Source organism: Alosa alosa, chromosome 3 (assembly GCF_017589495.1).
Source record: "Alosa alosa isolate M-15738 ecotype Scorff River chromosome 3, AALO_Geno_1.1, whole genome shotgun sequence".
NCBI lineage: Eukaryota > Metazoa > Chordata > Actinopteri > Clupeiformes > Clupeidae > Alosa > Alosa alosa.
Window position 1 is genome coordinate 29,704,458 of NC_063191.1, and position 21,470 is coordinate 29,725,927.

Below are 21,470 nucleotides of genomic sequence, written 5' to 3' on the forward strand. Positions count from 1 at the left end.
TAAGAGGGTAAATTCTGGCACGTTGTGACGTGGGGTTCGAAGCAGTCACGCCCATTTAGGAGTCTAGCGGGAGGTCCAGTGTCTATGTATTCCTATGGGAGAAATGAACATTTTCACGGAATATGACCATCCATTAGCCCTACATTCAGCGATGTAAGTTTTGAACCCATTTTCTAGAAGCCACATGTCTCCCTAACATTCCGACATTGAAATTGTATTTTCCAACGAAACAAATAAAGACAAAAATAGCTTTGTTCGTGATCTGTCACTGTCTCCTCAAAGCTCTGGTGCACAGCCACCTGTTCTCAGAGGCTCTAGACTCAGAGATGGTTGATAAACTAACCTAACATATTTTTTGCTAGAACTAGTAGACTACCACAAAGTTGCTGAACATATGTTATTTCAGGTTTGTTTGCAACAATATATAAGTTTAACCAAAGTTCTTAGCTGCTAGCTAGCTAGCGAACATTCCCATTCACTTTCCGTTTACTATGCTAACGTTAGCTAGCTAGCTAGCTCGGTTAACGGGGCAAAATGAAATTATTCATTCCGTGTTCGAAAGAGTGTTTCATTGGCATCACACACAAACAATGACTGTAAAATAGTATACAAAATGATATGTATATGTTATTATTGCTTATTCAGAGAAAAGTTTATGTTTTGACACGCCTATTTAGGAGTCCGGAACTAGTGCCATTTCGTTCCATTGATGAATCGTCTTATGATTCATCTTAGTCAAAGTCAAAGTCAAAGTCAAAGTCAGCTTTATTGTCAATTTCTTCACATGTTCCAGACATACAAAGAGATCGAAATTACGTTTCTCACTATCCCACGGTGAAGACAAGACATATTTTACCAATTTTAAGTCCACAGACAAACATAACATTCAAGTAAACAAAAAAGTAAGTAAATAAGAGGGCACATATAATAATGAAAAAATAAGAGCAGCAAAATTTTGTTGAAATTGTGCATAGACAGTCAATAAAAAACTAGTGCAAAGTCAGGCCAATAAGAGGCTTGGGTAGTTCTGTTTGACCTGAGTAATGAAGAAAGTGGCATAGTGGTGCAAGTTATGTAAGAGCAGCAGAAGTGTTGTGTTTTCAGGACAACAACACCAAGTTGTAAAGTGTACAAGTGTGCAAGTGTTCAAGTGTGCAAGTGGAGTAGTGCAGGCGGCCATTGTGGGTCCAATGTCCAGGATGTTATGTAGCTGAGGGTGGAGGGGGGAGAGGAGGGAGAGAGTTCAGCATCCTTACAGCTTGGTGTATGAAGCTGTTGGTGAGTCTGGTAGTGCGGGAGCGCAGGCTTCTGTACCTCTTCCCAGAGGGCAGTAGATCAAACAGATTGTGAGCGGGGTGACTTGCATCACTCACAATTTTGGTCGCCTTGCGGGTGAGGTGGGTGGTGTAAATGTTAGTTAACTATAGAATCTTTGGTTGAGACCATAGACTGTAAAAAATAGGTTGAGACATTCTCTGGTTGAATCAACCACAGAGTTAATGATCGCACTAAGTCAACGTCACGATACGTCGACGATAGGGGCGTCACCTAGACCCTTTTTACTGTGGCAGGCATAGACTGTATATATAGAACTATATAGTTCTATATATACAGTCTATGGTGGCACGCTGTGCCCCAGTAAAATAATATAATAATAATAATAATAATAATAATAATAACTAGAGAATGTAATTACTGGGAATTACGAGTGCATGAAAATGGAAAAATGGCTGCTGAATAAAATATTGTTTAAAATCTAATCCAAGTAAAAAGATGGAGGTCAGATAGAGAAAAAAGTTTGGTGGGGAGTTGTAGTTGATGACAACTGACAGTTGGAATAGTTGGATAAATAGTACCATTTAAAAAGTTGGATAGTTTAAATGGTTAAATTATTTAATAGGGAATTATTGTATTGAAGACTTATTTTGAAACAGTTGTGGGCAGAGGAAACACTTGGCGGGAGTCATAGTTGATGACAACTGACAGTTTGAAAGGCTGAACAGTTAAATAGTTGGATAGTTAAAATGGTAAAAAAATGTAATATAAAATTATTATAGTGATGACTTTTATTTTGAAACAGTTGTGGGCAGAGGAAACAGTTGGCAGGAGTCATAGTTGATGACAACTGACAGTTTGAAAGGCTGAACAATAGTTGGATAGTTAAAATGGTTAAATTATTTAAAATGGAATTATTGTAGTGAGGAGTTTTATTTTGAAACAGTTGTGGGCAGAGGAAACAGTTGACGGGAGTCAAAGTTGATGACAACTGACTGTTGCTAGAGCAGTATGGTGGTTGCTATGCTGGTTGCTAGGTTTTAACTGTGAATGTGGTTGCTAGGCTGTTGCTAGGGTACTTGAAGTTGTTGCTAGGTTGTTGCTAGGGTGTCCATGGTGGCTACTATCAGAAATAAAGGAGTTACTACAGTGGTTTGCTAGTATAATCATGTTGGTTGCTATGGAAACTGACATAGATGCTTAATTTCAATGGTTGCTTAATTGGTTGCTAGGTAGGTGGTGGTTTAATATAGTACTGTAGGCTAGAGGCATAGTTGATGATAACTGACAGTTGGAATAGTTGAACAAGGATACAAGGATACAAGGAAGTTTATTGTCACATGCATATAGTTACTGGAAGTAAGAAATGCAGTGAAATTATGTCTGGTGTCAGCCTATTTGTGCATTAATGGGGGTAGAAGTGCAGTAGAAGAGGGTTTAGTAGATTAAGTGGCAAGGGCTGCATAAAAAGGTGGGGAGGATTGGGATTGGGTGGGGGGCACCAACAAAGGAGCACCCAAGAGCAGCAGGGCAAGGAAAACTCCCTTACCAAGGAAGAAACCTTGGGCAGATCCACGGCTCAAGGGCTAACCCAACTGCCAGGGGTCTTGGTGTGTGTGTTGGGGGGATGACAGGGGAGATGGGATAGTGTGCTGTGTATGTGGGGAGAGGGCAGTGTGCAATATGTGTGTTGGAGAAGCTTCCTCATGAGACAATGTGCTGTGTATTGGGGGGCAGTGTGCTGTAAGTATGTTGGGGATGTGTGTTGGAGAAGCTTCCTGATGAAATAATGTGCTGTGTATGTAGGGGGCAGGGACTTACTATTGCAAGCAGAGTACTGTATGTAATGTATGTGGTGATGACAGTGAAGATGTGTGTGTGTGAGGGGAGTGGAGCAGTGACTGTGTGTGTGTGTGTGTGTGTAGTGTGTAGGTGGGTAGGTGGGGGCAGTGTGCTGTAAGTATGTAGAGGATGTGTGTTGGAGAAGATCCTGAAGACAATGTGCTGTGTGTATGTGGGGGGCAGTGTGCAGCAAGTATGTAGAGGAGGCTTACTGTAGCAAGCAGTGTGCTGTATGTATGTGAAGTGATGACAGTGATGATGTAAGTGTGTGTGTGTGTTGGGGGTCAGGGACTTACTATTGCAAGCAGAGTACTGTATGTAATGTATGTGAGTGATGACAGTGAAGATGTGTGTGTGGGCAGGAGTGGAGCAGTGACTGTGTGTGTGTGTGTTGTAGTGTGTGTGTGTGGGTAGGTGGGGCAGTGTGCTGTAAATTATGTAGAGAGGATGTGTGTTGGAGAGAAAGATCCTGAAGACAATGTGCTGTGTATGTGGGGGCAGTGTGCAGCAAGTATGTAGAGGAGTGCTGTATGTATGTGAAGTGATGACAGTGATGATGTAAGTGTGTGTGTTGGGATGGGGGTGGGGTGGGGGTGGGGGGGGGGAAAGGCTAGGCAATCAAGGACATGGGTAGATGGAGGAGAAATCCAAAATAATAAATAAAAAGTGTGCAAAAGTTGGAGAAAAGTCAGATATGTGTGTGTGTGTGTGTGTGTGTGTGTGTGTGTTTTGATGTGTGATGAAATAAGAAAATAAATAAAAGGTCTGTAGCATGGGGATGGGGGTGGGGTGGGGGGTGGGGGGGCAGAAAGGCTAGGCAATCAAGGACATGGGTAGATGGAGGAGAAATCAAAAATAATAAATAAAAAGTGTGCAAAAGTTGGAGAAAGTCAGATATGTGTGTGTGTGTGTGTGTGTTTTGACGTGTGATGAAATAAGAAAACAAAATAAAAGGTCTGTAGCATAGGGAGAGGGATGTAAAAGTGCTAAAAGTCTTGTAGGTGTGTGTGGGTGTGTGTGTGTGTGTGTGTGTGGGGGGGGTCATGAGTGCTGAGGAGTGAATGAGTGCAAAGTCAGTATAGTGTGAGTTCAGAGTTTAACAGAACAGTTAAATAGTTGGATAGTTTAAATGGTTAAATTATTTAATTATTGTATGCTTAAAGCCTGACGGTGTGTTTCCACACAGCGAAACACCTCATGGATTTTTAGCTTAAATTTAAGCCTGGGGACGACGGCTTAAAACCGCTAACCTTTGACTGCAGTGTCTAGCCAGTGGTGGCAAGCGAGCTAATTAGGCTAATCAGCTAATTCAAACGTTTAAGTACTTAATGAAGATATCCAGGGGTCTTTATGACTCGACTAAGACTATGTTGCCTATAAACAACAATTCATGTTCATAGAAACAACAAGGCCAATAAGACATAATATATTTCATACATGTGTTGCAGCATGTAGCCTAGCTGTCTAGCTAGGTTTACAATGCAATCCAATGTCCTAAAATACTAGCATTTCGCCTGTCAGCTAGCTAAAAAGATCGAGTGCTGAAACTAACATATATAGTGGTCTATTTAGTGGTGTATGTGCTCTGACTAAGTTCGTGTGGCATATAAACCACAATTCGTGTTGATACAAGTGCCAATGTTCGTGTAGAAACATTTTAATCACATACAAATGTTTGTGTTACAGCTCAGGTAGTCTCCGCCATCTTGGTCAGACTTTTTTGTAACTCCCGCCTCACAAAGACGCGGACCTGATTGGTTCTCGAATGGTCCTCATTTAAATAAAGTTAAACTTTGGCCAACTTTGTTTCGCCTGCCTCGGCGATTAAACTCATTTCTCGCCCAACTAGGGCGAATTTCGTCTTCATTCAACCTCAATGAGAGCGACGCGAAATTTTGTTGTGTGGAAACACACCGTGAGACAGACAGTTGCTGGAGGTGGCCGGAACCATATGGCTCTGGCCGGAAGACTTGGCATAGGATTCCAAGTGCCCTATTGTGATGCCATAATCGGCAATGTTAAGTCTATGGGGAAATTTTCAGTAGTTTTTAATTAATTCATACTTTGCACGTGACGTCACAACCACTGGCTGGTGGGCAAGAACGTCGTTTTCCAGCAATGAAATCCAGTAAATGAGTCTAGGATCTGGCCAGGACGTCGCCAGTTTTACTATACAAAAGTAGTTTCCAGATAGTTGTTGTGCGATTGGATGCACTAACCGCCGAGGAGATAAGCCGGGGTTATGTTTTTACCGGATCCCATCTGATAAGGAGAATTCAGAGAGAAGACAACTATGAATGGGTCATTCTTCAATTAGGGGACCTTTTATGTCCCCATGTTATAAATTCTTGTTAGAAATACTATATTACAAAATAAATAGTTTAGTTATTTCAAATAATGTTTATTGCACCACCAAAAAAAGTAATACACTAAAATCTTTATGATTTATATTTTTAAAACTGTTTTTAACACCAATATTTGCCTACTTAGGCCTTGTCCCCAACCCAGATTTTCAATCTTTTCTGCTCTAAAAATGTGATTAAATGTTATAATTTCATTAAAAAATCACAATATATGTTTAAATAGTAACTTATTTTTTTTAATGCATTATTTTGGTTCACATCTATACAATTTATGAATATTTTTAACAATTTAGTATTGTCCCCCAACAATACCGTCATTACCGCGACAGTCTATGATCAGAGAGGGTTAAAGCGGAGCGAGAGGCGCAAACGTTCAACAATTTCCGCGTTCGACTATTGCAAGGGGGAGGGGGGGAAATCCCCCTTTATGCAGACCAGAGTAAACCCTCGCTGCACTAATGTCAATGGACACTTGTGGAATTTTACCAATAAATTGGTCATTATGTCTTTCTGGATTTGTTGAGGGTTTTTTGGAAAAATTTGTCATAATCTGTAAGTGTTTGGGATCATTTCAAGCCTAAAAGTGTAATTTTTTTAGCGCTCGATTTGTAATAAAATAACTTAATATCAGACCATGCTGCTGCCAGTTACTGTCCGTTGTTAGCATGCTAGCTAGCCTCTTAGCTAAGGTAACATTTTAAACGGAGAAGTGTAATTTCTTTGAAATGACAACTAGCTGAATAACATTACTGACATTAGTTAAAGTGGATAGTTTATACTCAAGTGAATTTGCAACAGTATATTAAGTTTGGCGGGTCCTTCAACTACTAGTCACTTGTTAGCGATAGCTGTATTGCCATAGCTACTCCCATCCACTTGTATAGCATTTTAAGCTAGCTAGCTCAGTTGACATGACTAATTAAATTATTCATATCATGTCCTAAAGAATGATTCATTGGTATCATACATGATTATAGACAATAATACTGTGAACACAATTATGTTTATCTGTTCTTATTGCTTATTAAGAGAGAAAGTTTATTTAGTGACGTAAGGTGACACTCCCACTTATGCAGACCGGAACTGTCCCGTTTTGCTCCCATAGTAACGAATTACGTTGCTCTATCTTGCTAGTAATCAAGGATCTTTGCTACTAGGATTTTTTTAGGATAAGACTTGTTTGTGCCGTAACCATGGAAATTAATAGTGACAGGGAAGCACCAAGCGGCAACATTCTAATCTGAACAATGAAGCCTACCCGGAAGTTCGAAAAACTGCAATACATCGAAAATCCGCTATGGACTGGTCCCAAAAGCGAGCAAATGTCCATAGACTCCCATGTTAAAATGTCCGTTTTCACAGCGTAAATACATGTTTTTAAAGCCTGGTCCCATGGACTTTTATTGTACTTTTCGGTAGTTTCCCAGTGCCTGACAACTGTGAGGGGGTGAATTTTTTCTAACTCATTAGTTTAGATCACATTTAGATATAAAATATATGAATAATTAAGGGCGTGGTCGGCTTGATTGACGGCTGACGTCGAGGCATACAGCAGCAGACGTTGCCAGCTGAGTGGAAACCCTGAAACTTTGACGTCTCAGCCATGATTATACACAAAGTTACCACATCCTTTCTGAACATCTTTATTCAAAAGCTGACATAAAATGGTTTGCTAAGCTATTAATTGAAGCCTACTAACCGACACTTTCAGAAGACTTCGTTCCAGTTTTTCAGGTAAGTGACATTCATTCCACTACTATTTCACGTAGCACTAGATGTTAGCATTATTTAGCATCAAGTGGGCACTAACGTTAGGCTACGCGAAGCGCCATATCGCCTCAAATAAGTTAATGTCGAAAATGATGACCGAATGGCAGAAGCACACACATACATTTAGTTAACTTTAAAGTTAACGTTAGTGAAAACCATTGTGCTCCCGCTATGAGTTAGCTTAACATTGGTCATACTAGCCAGGTGTGAGTCAATGAACAGACAGCTCTAAAGTTAACGTTAGTTCACAAACATACTGGGGCAACAAAGCATGTTCGCCAAAAACCTTTTGTAAATACGCTTGTGGGAATGCTTAGTCCATTGACAATTTATACAGTCTTTGGGTTGTCACGCTTAAGATAAAAAAAAAAAACTTCAGCCAAGCATTAAAAGACTTGTTGTCTGCTAGCTGAGGCAAAATTGTGAACCGCTATGAACCATTGACCGTATACTTTGAACATGGAGCTGTGATAACAAGCGATAGTTATAACTGACGTTTGAAACTCTTATTGATGCCATTTACAGTGGGCATCGCTTTCAAATGACCACTTAATTCGCAAGATTACGCCGGGCGGAAGCCGCGTGAAGCTTTAGTACCACTTTCAGCCACTGTGCCGCTTCTGCCACTGTACATCGCTTCTGCCTGCCGCCCCTTACATAATTGTTGCCGAGTAATCCCAGCCTACTTAATTCAATAACAAAATAAATCATGCATAATTAAACATTACCTCGATTTAGGCTACTTGGGCTTGACTACACGAAAATCGAAATCGAAATTTGCTGTCTACATTATTGTCAGTGTTGGGGTTTACGCAACTACGCAAATCAAAACAGTGGTGATAATTGAGCCAGTAGAGATATAACTGTTCAGAATTAATCTGTAGCCTTGGGTAGGCTTCTGCAGAAAACAATGTTGTTGCCGATTTAATACTATCTGGCGACGCTTTTAACAGGCTACTTAATAGAGGCTTAGACAACTATGACCCACGCTTTGGTTTCAAATTAATTTGCCCTACTTCTTGACTGCAATGTAGTCAATTGACTGCTTGACATGTCATTTTTATTTTTCTGTACAATAAACAATTACATCTGCTTTATGCCGCAGAATTACATTCATATTTGGCTGACTGCAGACGCGCCACTTCCCTCCCCATATTCCAAGATTAAGATAGTAGCCTATACAAAAAGCACTTCATACTAGGCCTATCATAAAAAAAATAGTTAAAACGAATAGCTATTTGCAATTTGACAAAACACTGGTCCTCATTTTGCGAATGCGAGGACGATATGAGCCTGTTGCATTTAGTTAGATGTCCGAGTCACACATAATGTTTGAAAACCACTGGCTCGTAATCACAATAATTTAACACACGACAGTTGGATAACCTACTTCATCATGTCCCCATGCCTACATTTTTTTGTGAGTAGCATAGAGATCGTTAAAAACAATAAAGTATGGCTCTCCGCTTTGGGACATCAAAAACGATATTTTAATAGACTACCGTCGAAGATGCTGACTTGCAAAAGCCTCGATAACACGCTATCTCCACTATCATCAGTCATGCCCCTTGATCAAAGTGGGGAATGAAATAAAAGTTTGAGAACCACTGGCTTAACAAGTTACCTACAGTCCAGAACACAGAATATGTTGCAATATTCTGATGATCGGCGATGATATCGGCAAATGTTTGTTTTCCAAAGTAAGAATTTCACTTCACCATGCACCTTCGACAATACCTGGCCTACCTGGTATCATTACAAACATTATTCTGTGTCCTAAAACTGGCATATTTTATGGCATTGTGTCATGTAAGTTCGCTGCAAAAAAATCTAGAGAAATGTGAGGTGTTCAGCGGGGGACAATTGAGACACACATTGATTGTGTTATTACTTGAACATTCCACACTATCCACAGCTGTGGTAGGCCTATCAGGGCAGGAGGATTACTGTCAGCGAGGCTTTATATAAAATTCTTCAACAGAAGGCCTCGAATGTTGTCTTGTTTGTGGAGCGCTTTGCTTCGCTTCTGTAATTTCGGCTTCATTGAAAATGAGGGCTTCCCTCAATGACCCTCCGAGAATAAATAAAGGTTGAATGAATGAATGAATGCAGGCTTGCTCAAAATAAAGGCATGTGGTTTGGCGCAGCCTACAGTAAATAACAGACCCGCCAGAATGTGCGTTATGATGTTTTTTTTACGAGCAAGATGTTTTTGGTACCCTACGACACTGCATGTTCTTAAATAACAATGATCATCAGTAATATTCACCATTAATTTGGGTAAATGGGCAAGCGTGACCACCTTGATTGGCTGATTGGCTGATGATTGTAACGCTGGCATGATTCCAAACACCTCCCTTTACGATGATGAGTGACAGGTCTCAGAATGCGTCGCTACACAAGGACGGAAGATGATGAATAACTGGGGCCGTAGGCTATTCACAAAGGCTTTTATCTTACTACTAGAGTAGGCTACTCCTAAATCGCACTTAAAGATTTTAGATTGGAGTTTTCTCTTAAAAGTTATTCACAAAGCCTTTCAGACAACTCCTAAACTAGGAGTGAATCTTCGTGGTTATGGATGACGTCATTACTCATGCACGAAGCTTGACTGAAGTGACCACCTTGATTGGCTGACGATTGTAACGCTGGAATTCCAAACACCTCTCTTCCGATGATGACTGACAGGTGACAGGTCGGAGAATGCGGCGCTTACACAAGTAGTGCGAAGGACGGAAGATGATTAATAACTGAATAAAAAGGCCTACCCTAAATGAATAAAGAGTAAGGCAAAACAAATAGCTTAGTAGCCTAATGAAACATAGGCCTATGGATTGATGCAGTAGCCTACCTTTGCAACATTATTAAATTAATCTGTCACCATATCCCTAGGCTACGCTTTGCAAAGAGGAGAACATTTTAATTTGATTCACAATGAAACGTTACATTTCATTTACATGTTAACAATGAGTAGTTTTGGTTGTTGTTGGTGGCTATTGCATCCCTTTTATGAATGCAAAATTGTTCCCTTATGATTGGAAGCTCCTGTTAAGATAGGCTATTTCAAAAACATCGCAACGTAAAATGCCACAAAAAAAGCTGTTTATGAATAGGTCTTAGTGAGTTAGAGTCCTCTCGACTTAAGCTGTCCCAGACTTAGGTGCTACTTTTAGGTCTAAAATGCTTGAATTACTTTTTTTGTGAAAAAAATAGGAGTCCTAAAGTTAGGAGGACACGCCCATTATTTTAGGAGTTGCTCCTAAATTCGCCAGTTAGGAGCTACTTTTAGCCTTAAAATTCTTTGTGAATACGGCCCCTGAATAAAAAGGCCTAGCCTAAATGAATCAAGGCAAAACAAATAGCCTAGTAGCCCAATGAAACATACGGATTGATGTAGTATCTTTGTAACGTTATTAAATTATTCTGTTACTATGCCTACGTTTGCAAAAGAGAACATTTTGATTTGATTCACACTAATGGTACATTTAATTTACATGTTGACAATGATTAGCCTAGTTTTGGTTGTTGTTGGCGGCGTTATTGCATGTTAGTTATGCCTACAATGCAAAATTGCTTCCTCGCGATTGGAAGCTCCTGTAGCTGCATAGGATTTCAAAACCGCAGGTTTGTGAATAGGTCTGTGAGTAAGGAGTCCTCTTGACTTCTTTTAAGCTGTCAGAGGTGGGAAGGTGTGATTTTTTGGGGGAAGGGCCGAATTAACTGGGCACAATTGTCTGATGGCCCCCCTTCCCCCCAGCCAACGTGAATCGGGTGGTTAGTTAATAGGCCTATCGTGAAGATTTTTCCTGCCATCTAAGGCATGAGCGCATCTGTGAGGCCAAGCCTCACCAAGTAGCTCGTTTGTTTACAACTAACATTCCATTTAATTAAACTGCTTTATAGGCTATGCCGAAATAGTTTTCAACATTTTGAATATTAGTGTCGGGTGAATTGAAATGTTCTCAAAGTAGCCTTATGGCTGAAAGCTGCTTGGGACCCCCCGTCAAGCAATATAACCATACAAACGCGCTTCCTGCACTCATTGTTTCAAAAGGAGTAATTTTGGCTTTGTCAAAACTGAAGAGCTGTGGACGGCACGGCATGCCCAATGAAAATAAATTAACGCAACGCAACACAACACAACACACCCCGCTTCTCTCGCGTCAGTCACTGACATGAACGAAACACAGAACCCGCTTCTCTCACGGCAGTCACTGACAGTAACTTAGAATAAATGCATGGGGAAAAACACTTCCCCATGACAAAGACATCGTAAAACACTGAAAGTTAATATTTTGTCACTAGCAACATTCATCTGTCCTTTGTCAAATGTATTATGTTCCAAGTACCCTATGCGTAATTCTGCTTAATAAAGTTGAACAAATACAATTGCTTATTTCACAGAAAAATATAAATAGCCAGTCTACAGTGCAGAGTTGGTAAGTTATGGTAGGCCAACCTGCAGTGAACATACAAACAGGGGAAATTATTTCTCTTGCAGCTGAGTAGCCTCAGGTGCGACGTGAGACATAAGGCCTAACATGCAAGCCAATGAATCGTGCTTCTCGGCAATCGCTACCGTTAAACTTAAATAGGTTAACATCACTCTAAGTTCGCCTTCAAGCAAGGAAAACGATGATTTGAAGACATCTGTTTCGTTGGAAGGGCAAGGGGTAGCAACAGGGCAACACATAGACAGGCCCGATGGCAGGGCCGTTTTGAGAGTATTAAAATATGAGATATTCTACGGGAAAACATTAAAACGGCTAGACAGTGGGGAAAGTTAAAATACGTGGATAAACACGGAAAAGTTGGCATGCATTGTTTCGTCCCCGCGTGCACAGGGATTATTTGTCATACTATTAATCACATATGATTATTTGTGAAATTGTGCAAACAGGCTAAACACATTTGAAAAGGAAGGACTGGTAGCATGCAAGCTCACGGGGGAAAGATTGATTTAAGAACGTTATCACAAAGTGTGTGGCTGTGGCGCTGGGCGAAGACAATTGGCAGGGGAGGGTCATGTCTTTTTTAACAATTCTGTCGGAGGGTCATTGAACCATTTCTAGCAGGCAAGAGAGGGTCATGCAACTTCCAACTGAAGCACTCAAAATTCCTCCGGTGGCCCCTTCAATAAATAACGATCAGTCCCTAGATTGCTGCTGGGCTATAGGCCTATGTCTTGGTTCTGTTAACAACTCACTGTCAAACGCATAGCCTATCTCACGGTTGCATCCATTACAAACAAACATGCAATGTGAACGTCTGGGATTGGGGAGAGCACTAAATGCTCTACTGAATAAGCACGAAGTCAAACCTTGAAAAACACTCTTTAATAATCCAAAAAAATAAACCGCTAATGAAGTAAACTTGTGACCATCAAAAATCGTTTATCGCTTGTAACTCCGTGATACCAGGACGTAACAGGAAGGCATGATTCAGCATGATTCGTGCCCAATTAATTCCCCTGTTAAAGTGGTCGCCTTTGTAGTTTGGTTTCGTGATAGCCTATGATAAACGGCTTATGGCCAAATATGTGAAAACGTTAAAATACAGTAGGCGATAAACCCGAAAAAGTTGACAGTGATTTTTTCATAATCACTTTGGAGGGTCATAGAAAAATGTATTGCTGGCGAGGGAGGGTCTTTTTGGACTAATGCTCCCAAAACTCCTCCGGTAGCCCCTTAAATAAATAACGAACAGTGCCTAATGAAGTAAACTTGTGACCATCAAAAATAGTTTATCGCCTGTAACTCCGTGATAACAGGACGTAACAGGAAGGCATTTGGCTGAGCAACGGAGGTTAATACTCTATATTTTGTCCAAATGATGTCTATCATCGTTGCACTCGGAGAAAACCAGAATGTTTAATTTGTCCTGCGTCTCTACGGCTGCAAACGGGATTCACTCGCAGTTAACCAAATATTTCTTTATTAGGGCAGGGCAGGCATATTTCTGGCTATTACATTATTTCTAAACCAGTCTGCTAAAGTCTGTAATGAAGTCTGTGTAGGGTTTTCCAGGCTCCATTTCTTTTTACGAGACACCCTGCTCACTTGAGCCATCTACCGGTTGTTTGGGTTGTTGCAGCGTCTCACTGGAAAAATACAAATTAAAGTCGCGTGATACCGCGTGATCCCACGCGTGGACCGCGAGTGAAGCTGGCCAAGTCGAAGCACTGCCCACTGTATTTGTTAAACACAAATTTGAACGAACACTTCTTGTCTATGCAAAGTTTCCCTGTAGGTAATCCAGACAGGCTGGGTGCTGGAGAGGGCTCTGGACTCCTAACTTCAATTCTCGTCTGTGCAGTCGACACTCAGAAGCATCACTTCAGCACTGATTCCATGGTACTTTGAAATTTTTCATACATTTAATTGGAGCAACCTACTGGTTGTATATTCCAGACATCGTTACCATATACTGAACAAACATGAATGCATTTCAGACATTTAGAGTGGCCTTTTATTTTGAGCAGTCCAGGGCACATCTGTGCAATAACTATCAAAATAATTTATCATTAGCATCTTTTGATAAGTCACACACGGAAAGTAGTTGCATTATGTCTTCAAATCAGCAGGTTTTGGTTGGATACAGATTGCATAATTAAACAATATGGCACCAGTGGCTGGCTATTGTTTGACTGGACCTTGGCCTAACTGTTAATAACTGCCTCAATAGGGTGTAGATATGAGCTTACACTGTTTCACTGAAAACACAAAAATACAAGAAATATTTATTCTACATTACTTTAAATACACCACATTTGTTTTTGCTTATTGCCCGCATAAACAGGGCATGTGCAATAGTTGAATACGCGTGTCCTGTCCCCATTCAGCTAAGTGTTCTGTGAGTTTGTTGTTCATTATAAATATTGGGAGTGAGTCTGCAAATCTTACTTCGTTGTTGTCATATATTGCCTCCACAGTCTATGATTACCACATAAAAAATATATTTTTTAGCTTAATTTGTGAGCACTTGTTCATAGTTTACAGTAAGTTCAAGGATGTGACATATACCAATATTTCTGTTTTCAGATCTGGAACATTTTAAAAATTACCAGATGGGGCAGAAGTCATTGAGCAGTGGCAGCTTCTGATTTCAAGGACTTTGTTCACCTTTATTTACAGCATTTGCATCTGTGTCTTTAAAGTGATCTAATATGTATTGACTATGTACTAGCTTAGTACATATTAGTTTTTGTTATTTTAGTTTCACAAATTCAGTGGTTACCTGTAATGCTCAAGATATACAAGTAAAAAATCACCTTTACTTCTGCATCTGGGTCTTCAATTCAACCTAGTGACTGAAGCTGACAGATTTGTATAAATGTTTTTGAAAGCACAGGCAAATTGGTTTGGCATGAGTTTTAATGTAATTCACAGTTCAGAAAAGTTCCATAAACATTTCCAAGTGCAAGTTCAGTGCCATCAACAGTAAGTTTACTTTCTGATATTTAAAGAACAGAAATGGGTTTGGCATAAGTAAAGGGTAGGTGTAACAGTCCATCAATAGACATAAAGTGAAATGTACTGTATAGTCTCAATAGGTTCAATATCACCACACCCCAGCCAAACCAGTTCACCTGGACCTCTAGTCCCAGGTTAGAGCCCATGGACCTCCTTGCCGCCTCCTCCCCATGGCGAACTGCCAAAATAGAAAGGTAAACTTTTCATTAGTACCTATATATCTTACAAGATAATACAATAATGCAAACCAACACTACTTGTTGTAATCAACAAAAGTACAGTTATTGTACAATGCTGTAGTACTATTGTGCGATTTGAAATGGGTCTTCAGTGACAAACTACACTAATATTGGCATTGTTATGCCAAACACCGACACTGTAACTGGATTTAACGCTTTGATAATAGCCTGACAAGAAGGGGAAATAAGGCAAGCTAACCGAACATGAACGCTGGATCGTGAAATGGCCACCGATGAGAAATTTCAATGTCATCTTAGACCAAGCTACCACTGACAACTTTAGAGCAATATAGCGATTTCAAAACGTGATATTAAGAGTTAATCAAAATGAATTCATGATGTACAAGTTAACTAATACCCTACTACGATTTTGTTATCAATTCACACCACACGTTGACAGAATACAGCGAGCTGGCTGATGTTATCGTAAATTAATTAACGTTACAATGATGGCTGCCACTGAGGATATGAGATGCTAACGTTAATCACAAAACAATAAAGGCAAAGATACATTTTTGTCAGTATGAGTTGCTGAACCTGTAACGCTAAACTGCTAAATTACTCATTTACAAATTAGTTTATTTTACCTAGAAGCTAGAATCTGCAAACTCAACTCTTCATTCTCAACTTTTCAACCGTTCACCCGAATACCTTTCAGCATACAAAATTAAAAAGTGTCTGAACATGGCATTAAGAAACATACATGAACTTCAATGCTAGCAGATCAAACTTACCAGCAAATTATGTTACAGCAACGCCTGTGCCAGTCCATCTTGTAGGCCTAACGCTACAGATAGCTTAGCTGAGGCTGCTCGGCTGACGACGGGCGGGTTCACCGGGCTTGCTCAGGAGGTGGGCGGGGTTAGGATTTCCCAAGGTTTTCCAAGATGGCGCCGCCCATACCCCCCATAAACGGCTTCATAACCGTTCTTCAGAAAATCTATGGGTGACGTCACAGACGACCTCGTCATCGGCAAGCGGCAATTCTCGGCGGTGCTAAAGTACGCGCTGGAGGAGGCCTGTACCCCCCATAACATCATCAGTGGGTTCAGACGGACAGGCCTCTTCCCGCTGAACAGGATGGAGGTGGACGAGTCAAAGGTGAGTTAGGGAAAAAAGACAGTCTACAATCATGAAAAGTTCATCAAGATCAATTTTACAGCATTTACATACATTTCTAACAATGTCTTCATTTTGTGCTTTTTTTTTGTTGCAGCTCGTCAAAGGCCTCCGGGACCGTTCAGCGGGTGGGGAGTGTTTTGACGCCCCGGAGGACACTGACGAGGACATGTCCACCCCTCCTTGCACCGTCGAGGGTGCCCCTGCCGCCTCCACCAGCACCACAGACAACAACTGCGCCGCCAACGCCCCCTCCAACACAACCACCGACGCCGTACCCGCCACCAACGCGATACCCCTCTCCACCACCGTAGCAAACACCTGCGAAGTCGCCACCACCACCACCACCCCCGTCTCGTCGCCACGGGGTCCCGCTGCCACGACCACCACTGCCGTCCCGACGCCTTGGGGCCCAGTTGCCTCCTCCTCGTCCACCACCACCACGGCCGGCGCTGCTGCTGCCACCACCGCAGCCATGGCCACCTCCACCACAGCCGCCGCTGCCTCCACCACCACCACAGCCGCCGCTGCCTCCACCTCCACCACCACAGCCGCCGCTGCCTCCACCTCCACCACCACAGCCGCCGCTGCCTCCACCACCACCACAGCCGCCGCTGCCTCCACCACCACGGCCGCCGCTGGGACCACCACCGCCACCGGACAGTGCCCGACCTGCCGGCGCTTCCCCAACCCCCTGGTACGTTCTGGAGTCATCCCGGCTACACAGGCAGCAAAGGCGGCTGCACGCGCTGTAAGAGAGGCCGCTAGGAGGCAGCGCGAGATGGCACAATTCCAGGCGCGGCAGGAGAGGGAGGCCCGTCAGGCGGCCACTAGGGAGGCTCGGCTGGCCCAGGAGTCTGCACGGGCAGGTCCCGCAGACTGTGCCATGTGCGGGCGCATGGCACCTGCTGGTGGGTCCGGCCAGGTGCTGTGGCTGGGCTGCGACAGCTGCACCCTCTGGTACCACGCACAGTGCGTTGATGTCATCTTGGTACCAGAGGGTGAGTGGTACTGCCCCACGTGCCACAATATGGCGGCAAGGGAGGTGGCCATGCAGCTCGAGCTGTAGGTGGCCATGCAGCTCGAGCTGTATTGTAAATATGTACATTTGTAAATAGTTCTAATTTGTAAATAGTAATTTGTTATAATTTTGTTTGTTTGTTATAATTTAGTAGATTAGATAAATAGTAGATTGTTAATGATTGTTCATCAGTAAATTTGTTCTTAATTGTTCTCCAATTTTGTACTCAATTATTCCTTATATTTTGTTCTCAGTTTTGTTCTATATTGTTCTGTCTTGTTAAATGACCTGTTCCGTGAAAATGGTGACTTTCCCCTCTCAGCCCTAAGCGTCCCAGGCGGAAAACCAACCTTGCAACATTGAGACTACCGTCCCAGAAAGAGAAGTGAGAAACAAGAAACCTTACCTGGTAACATCCACAAAGTTCTACCAAACTTATGCTAACCGTTCGCTAGCTTGTAAACGAATCCATGTGCTTTATCATTACCTTTTCCCACAGTTTGAAATTGCACTTTATTCACCACATCCACTTTGCAGTTGTCTTTGATGGCACAATGAATGTCCTATGCTGTGATGCGTTTCATTCACATTGAACCAGAGTTGTCTTATGCCACACCCGGGTTGGTTCTCAGACGAGGCACAGTTTCTGTTCCTATATTTCTGTTACAAGCACTTGATACACTTTGAAATTTAAATAACATATTTCACTACTGCACCCAGAGTGAGTTGAGGAGTTCCCGTTTATTATTTCAAAAGTAACCGAGTTCAAAGTTAACAGTTAAAGGACGTAAAAGTATCAACTTACTTGCCAGTATAGCTAAGCTACATGTTGGCTAATTTAAAAATTATCCTAACCACGTAATTAATCAACAAAATGCTTCATTAACGATGTAATCTTAAAAATAACAAATCTACCAACATTGAACGATGTAAAAATCACCGTCTCACGATTGTAAAGTGTTTGTTTAATTTGTGTCCAAAAGTTACGCATTTAAACACTGTTACGACTCCGCGAATAAACGTCACGGAACACTGTGGCTGTCAACATCCGGGATTTCGGGCACTAAGCTCAATAAATCGCTTCTAGGATTGGTCACAGTTCACAAAGGTACTCCAATGAGGGCTTGTTTTGTTGACAAGACCTTCCTCTTTTCAATAATGTATACCGGAGACGTAGTGGTTACCGTCTCACTCAATCATCCTGGCGTAAGTGTAATAGCGCGCCGATCCTGAGGGGGCAGACTGTACGGAACAGCGTGAACTTTTTCTACCCCCCATAAACGGCTTCATAACCGTTCTTCAGAAAATCTATGGGTGACGTCACAGACGCTTTGTCCATATTTTTTACAGTCTATGGGAAGCACATGTCAGCCATGAGAGAAGAGTGATATCTGATGTCTGAAAAAGTAAGTAATTTAATCATGTGTTCCCTCTGATCATGGAGTAGTAGACTTATTCAGTGTCATTACCATAAATGCTGTTGCAGCAATATTTTTATGAAAAAAATGAAATATTCACATTATTTATGTGTATTTAAAGTTCATGCTGTACTAACTGATGAATGATGTTAGCAAATCCATGACCTAGCATCTTTTTTCCTGAAATAAGATGAAAAATGTCATTACCGCAACCGTCATTACCAACACAAAACTTGCCGTGATGGTGATGGCGGTAATGACAGGTGATGGCGGTAATGACAAGTTTTCTGTTTCACCATCTATATTTTATCATCTGTTTAGAAATTAAGCTAAAGAAGCCTAATAGTGTGATATTTCAATGAAACTCAAGTGAGAGCCAGTGGTGGCAAGCGAGCTAATTAGGCTAATCAGCTAATTCAAACGTTTAAGTACTTAATGAAGATATCCAGGGGTCTTTATGACTCGACTATGTTGCCTATAAACAACAATTCATGTTCATAGAAACAACAAGGTCAATAAGACATAATATATTTCATACCTGTTTAGAAATTAAGCTAAAGAAGCCTAATAGTGTGATATTTCAATGAAACTCAAGTGAGATACCTTACTTCCTAAAACAAATGTACCCTATTTTTTTTTCAACCAGCATGACTCCCAAGACATTAGCAGAAAGGTCTAGAGAATACAGGGGGAAAGTATAGGAGACCTCTTTTTTCTGTCAGTCAAGGAACAATAATAAATGCTAGGCCTACAAATATTTTATGCAAATATTTAACCTTCTACTGACTTAACCTTAACTTTTACAGATGTCCACTCTAGCATGCATTTAACATTGGAAGTATACGTAAGAATTGTCGATGACCAGTTGCCATGAAACATTTATTTGTATCTTCCTAGGGATGCAGATTAAACAACAAAAAGAAAAAAAAACATAAAAAATGACATTTCAAGGAGGTTTCATTTTAAGCCTGAAATATGCATTGTTAAACCATACCATCTTTTTCCTACCGATAATAATCTCAATATAGTTATGGTCTGTATTTTGATATTTTCTGCTGTTTTATTACATTGTTTCATGTTTTTTCTCTAGAAAAAAAAATAGAGGTTTCTGGTTTAGTTTTGTTCCTATTTTTGTCTATTCAAACATTCCCATTTTTTCATTGCTTGTCATTACCAAAACATGTCATTACCAGAACAGCATGCCATTACCGCCACGTTCCTTAATTTACAGTAAAAATACTTTAAAAATAGCTTTATCTTCAATATTGAGCTGCTACATGAAAAGCCTAATGAAATACTTATCCACATATTCAAAGAAAAAATATCTAAAACTACTTTTCCAGAAATTAAACAAAAGTGTACTTTGTTGAACACGGAAAATCACATTTTGATGCTGAGAATATCAAAATATATGTAATTTGCTGAATGTGAACATTTTGAATTTATACTTATTGTTGATGGTTAACAATGTTTACAACATAAATGAGTTTAAATTATCTCCTTGTTAGATCATTTTATTTTATTTTCAAGTTTTTGATGTTGTGATGGGAATGACATTTTGTAATGCCAGTTGGCAAATAAATATAAATTATTTTAAATATATTTAAACTCGGTTGTGGCCAGCATTATACCTTCATATTAAAGTATGTAAGCATTGTCTTGGCATAATTTAAACCAAAATGTTCCTGATTTTATCATTTAAAATTGTTAAAAAAACAAAATTGCCCCCAATTGAAGAATCACCCGAATACAGGCAGACGTGCAATCGTTTCAGGAAATGGGACCTGGCAACCTTCACAGTATACACTGTGCAGTGACCATTTCATCAAAGGTAATTTCAACATTTGTTTGAATACAATGGGTGTATGATCATGTAATTAACCGTGTCTTAAGTTACCCTGTAGTTTCGTCAATCCACACCACCAGCTGGTTTCGCGAGTCAGCTGTTTGTGTTATGAGTCTAAGCTAGGCTAAGCTGCCGTCTTTTTTTTTTAGCTAACAACAAAAGTTGTGTGATAGGTTGTTTTGAGGTTTGTGATATTTATGGTTTTCAATGAGAACCAGAGATGATCCAACAGTAGAGCTAGATTATTTACAGAGGAATTATAAAAAAAAAAATAAAAAAAAACTTGTCTGCTTCACACATTTTAGCTACCTTGGAGTTAATCTTAGTCCATGCAGCTAGCTCACTAACAGACTTGATAGCTACTAGAAAGACCTGGAACTAACGTTACAGGACTGAATGTTGAACATACCCAAAACCTTGTGTGGCAATAACGTGTTTTATCTATTATATTATATTATTTTATTATTCCAGGTGCCAAATCTGATGACCCGCTGTCCCCTGATTGGGTTCCATCTGTCTTCTCTCACACCCCTGCCACCAAAAGGAGGAAGAGGGAGAAAGACATGGAAAGCTTGTCCCGTCATTTTTATTTTGGCCACAGAGAGAAGAGCTTCGGCTGTCAATGCCCATGATATTTAAACAAACTTACCCTAGATGTGCCTGCATAATTAGTTTATAGAAAAACCCAAAGACTTAGAAGCAAGAGCACAAACATATTCAACCTATAAGCACCCTCAATCATTCCTTCTGGTTAAATACTACAATAATACAATGTAAATATGCAATGATTTATTTATACAAACACACACTGTAAATAATAATAATAATAAATATATGACATTTTATATATTACAATAATACATTACATTTTCACTTTAAATACCTGTGTGCATTGTATTTGTTTGTATTCATCTGTTTTATTTATCTGTGTATGTGCATTTTATTTATTTATTGAATAAATCTGTATTTGTCTGTCTAACAGTACAATTCAAAATGTAGCACTTTTCATTTGTTTTCTTTGTGCACGCTTGCGTTTTGCCAATTCCTGTTTGCAGACACTGCACCTCCAATTCAAAACGCTAAGATCACTAGTCTGCAAACAACT

General features: G+C 40.5%; 1 long non-coding RNA gene across 2 annotated transcripts; it reads left to right on the forward strand.

Annotated features, from left to right (window-relative positions):
* The first annotated feature begins 61 nt into the window (after nucleotides 1-61).
* Nucleotides 62-14,525, forward strand: LOC125292297. 2 transcript variants are annotated; one of them, XR_007193156.1, is made up of 3 exons: nucleotides 62-153; nucleotides 13,489-13,603; nucleotides 14,291-14,525. It is a non-coding gene; the product is annotated as an uncharacterized LOC125292297 (long non-coding RNA). The 2 variants fall into 2 exon arrangements; XR_007193155.1 differs by lacking the exon at nucleotides 62-153 and having other exon boundaries at nucleotides 13,381-13,603.
* Nucleotides 14,526-21,470: the final 6,945 nt, after the last annotated feature.